This window comes from Myotis brandtii, unplaced genomic scaffold, assembly GCF_000412655.1.
Source record: "Myotis brandtii unplaced genomic scaffold, ASM41265v1 scaffold423, whole genome shotgun sequence".
NCBI lineage: Eukaryota > Metazoa > Chordata > Mammalia > Chiroptera > Vespertilionidae > Myotis > Myotis brandtii.
The window spans coordinates 433,903-437,557 of NW_005366214.1; the positions used below are offsets into that span (position 1 = coordinate 433,903).

A 3,655-nucleotide genomic window follows, 5' to 3' on the forward strand; every position below is an offset into this window, starting at 1 on the left:
CCGGGCGGGGCACCCAGGCCCACGCTGCACTGCAATAGCTGCCTTCACCCGCCTGACGCCTGCTCCCCCACCATCTGCAGAGCGGCTCCAGGGACACAGGCTCCCGGCTTCGCCGGGCCTCGGGGCCTGGGGGTAGGATACGGTTTCCCAGGCACACACCCTCCTCCCACCCTATGTTGAGGATGCACCAGCCCCCAAGCCCCTACAAGCTAGAGCAGGAGGCTGATGGGTCCTCAGATGCTGCCCACTCCCAAAGCAGATCTTGCATGGGATCACCCCCCACTTGGTCCAAACCAGAGAAAGGGAAGAGGACACTGGGAATACCTGACCCACCCCGGGCACGAGGAAGGAGCCTCCAGGTAGGCCCACAGGGAAAAGGGCTGCTGGGGCCTGAGGGACATGATGGCCCTGCTCCCCACTGGGCTTCCTCAGAACTGGGACTCTCACCTCAGGGGCCACCACATCCCTTCCCCCCTCCAAGGTCTGTGGGTCCCAAGGGCAAGGGGCCTCCCGCTGCTTCCAGCACTCTTTGCCACCACCACAGGTGGCAGAAGGGCCAGGAAGCTCTGCAGTGGTCCTTCTAGAGTCTAGAATCTAGACCTTCCGTTGAAGCTTAGGGCTAGCGCTCAGACCTGAGGGAGGTAGACACGTCCTGACACTGCCTAAGGCGCTGCCTCTCCACGCTGGGACCCCTCCCAGTAGCAGCTGAACCAGCAATATCAACTCAGACCCAGGCCCCCTTCGAGACAGTACAGTCCCCAGATACCAGATGGACAGCCCAGCACCTGGAGTCAGGCAGCCCAAAGCCAAATGCCCAGTGTGTACTGTCTACAGCTGGTCCCGCCCGAGGCTACCGGCTGACAGACAGCCAAGTTCATGTATGACCTACTGCCCTGAGATGGCAAACCTGGCCTCACCTGGGGGTTACCCCCTCACCACACAACCCACGGACAGCTGGACAAATGCTGGGGCCAGAGCCATGGAGGATGTGTACTGTCTACAGCTGGTCCCACCCGAGGCTACCGGCTGACAGACAGCCAAGTTCGTGTATGACCTACTGCCCTGGGATGGCAAACCTGGCCTCACCTGGGGGTTACCACCCTCACCACACAACCCATGGACAGCTGGACAAATGCTGGGGCCAGAGCCATGGAGGTGGGGCACCCCTTGCTCAGCTTCTCTGAAGGTCCTGGCCTTGGTTCTTGGGGGAGTCATAAGGGTGCAGAAGTCACCAAATGTCACCCCATCCCCAAGCACAGCTAAAGGGGCCCTATAACCTAGATGCACAGGGACGGCTTTCCCAAGCTGCTGAGGTTGACTTCCAGAGGGAAGGGGGCTGGGTCCACAGGGATGTCCCTGCCGCTCTGCTCTTCGAAAGCAATGCAGCTCCAGCCCAGTGTCTTAACGGGCTCAGTCCCGCAGAGGGTGGAGCTGGTGGCAGTGCCCATTTCCCCTGGGGAGACCATAAGAGGCCCTTAGGCTGCCGCTGCTGTTTCCATCACCCTCCCCACAAGGTGGGGCTCAGTCCCGCAGAGGGGTGGAGCTGGTGGCAGTGCCCGTTTCCCCTGGGGAGACCATAAGAGGCTGCCGCTGCTGTTTCCATCACCCTCCCCACAAGGAGCCTTAGATTCTTCCGGCGGTGGGTGAGGCCAGGTAGAAACCCCGGGAATGGGCATCCGGCCTTCCCAGGAACACTTCGCCTGAGTCTTCCGGGACAGCTCTGCACACCTCGGGGATCAAGGCCACTACGTCAAGGTGAAGTTGACCTCAGCGGACAAGAACCGTGGGAGGGAGGTTCTCCGATGGAGCCTGACATCCCTGGATCAGGTGGTCCCACCCTGCAGCCAGGGCCTTCATTTGGCCTCTGTACACTTAACCCTGCAGCCCTCTTTGTACCTACAGGGAGCGTAGTATAGACCACTGTGTCTTTCTACACCTGGGGAAACCGAGGCAGGAGGCAGTGAGGTACCTACACTCACCTGGCAAGAAAGAAGGCCTCTGGTACATCTGAGGGCATGTCCTGCTCCGGGCAGGGCGCGTTCCTTGCTTAAGAGCAGCTGGTGGCAAGTCTCCCTCCACTGCTTCCCAGGCCAGTCTTGAGGGAGCCCAGGGACAAGGGCCCCCTTCCCCCCCACGAGTGCCAAAGTAGCACCTGAGCGAGGAATCTCAGCCCCAAGAATGAAAAGGCCCCAAAGGAAGCACGAGGACCCAACCAGCCAGGTCCCCGAGGGTCCAGGGTAGCCAGCTGCATGCGACCCACCGCCTAGTGCCGGCTCCCACACCCCTCCACACCACACAGGCCCCAAGACCCTCCACCGACTGGGCTGACAGTGCAGGCACCCAGCTTTGGGAGACTGTGCCACATGGGGGCGAAGCCCCTGGTGCCCTGGCAAGGCAATTGTGGTGTTTTGTTGTTTTTTTGTCCTCCTTCCATTTTCTACTCTGCAGTCTTTTAACAGAATTCCCAAACTAGGTCGACACAGCTCCAGTCCACACCAGCACACCAGGCTTCCTCCCAGGGCAGTTGAGGAAGCTCCCTCTGGGCATGGCCGGGTGGTCCTCCTGCCCCTTCACCCCCTGGCCTCCACGGACTCTGGCTGAGGGGGGATGGATGATTCTTAGGCTTCCCTCCCCCCTAGCACCCATCACAGGAGGCCCGTCGGAGGCTCAGCTCCCGTCCACAGCACTTCCTTCCTGCCTCTTGGAGGGCAACAAGGGTCCCGGAGGCTGGTCCTGGATCCCCTCCTCCCTTCAGTGGGAGGGGCAGAGAGCCCAAGGGCCACGCGGCTTGGTCCCTTGGACACGCAAGCTCAGGGAGGACATAGCGGAGGAGGCAGCTAGAGGACTTTGTAACCCTGTTGGGCACAGACCATGCAACCTGGGGCCAACTGGGCCTCGTCCTCTACCTGCTCAAACGTGCTTCCACCAAACAGAGGAAACCCATTTACTAGTTTTTCTAATAAATCAATAATGCTCCACATTTCTCTCCATGTCTGATTTGACAAGCCTTGCCTCCCTTTGCCCTGGGCCAAGGAAGGCTGGTTTAGCAAGCAAGGAAGGAGGGAGCCGTTTCCAAGCCAGACTCTCTGGCTTGTCTCCGAGTCTTACGGGCCAACTCTGCCAGCACCCACGTCCTGCCTCACCCGAGACCCTGATTCAAGCTCAGTTGGCCATGCATCCAACCATCTGAGGGCCTGCTGCAGGCCTTTCCCCAGAGCTCAGGACAGAGGTCCTGGCTGGACATCAGAATTACCAGAATCGCCACGCCTCATCTGCCCTGGGCGGGGGTGGAATGTAGGTGTGCCGTGCCAGCACAGCCAAGGGTTCGGTGAGCCTGAGGGGGGGCAGCAAAGGATTTAGAACAGACAATCCTTAACCGGTTTGGCTCAGTGGACAGAGCGACGGCCTGCGGACTAAAGGGTCCCAGGTTCGATTCCGGTCAAGGGCATGTACCTTGGTTGCGGGCACATCCCCAGTAGTGGGTGTGCAGGAGGCAGCTGATCGATGTTTCTCTCTCATCGATGTTTCTAACTCTCTATCCCTCTCCCTTCCTCTCTGTAAAAAATCAATAAAATATATATTTAAAAAAAAGAAAAAAGACAAGAAAATAAGCTGGGTCTAGGTGGATCTCCTGTGCCTGGCTGAGGCCACAGAG

General features: G+C 59.5%; 1 long non-coding RNA gene across 1 annotated transcript; it reads left to right on the forward strand.

The window, feature by feature from the left end:
• The first annotated feature begins 991 nt into the window (after positions 1 to 991).
• LOC106727434 lies at positions 992 to 2,978 on the forward strand. The gene is made up of 2 exons (XR_001363617.1): positions 992 to 1,514; positions 1,619 to 2,978. It is a non-coding gene; the product is annotated as an uncharacterized LOC106727434 (long non-coding RNA).
• The last annotated feature ends 677 nt before the right edge of the window (positions 2,979 to 3,655 follow it).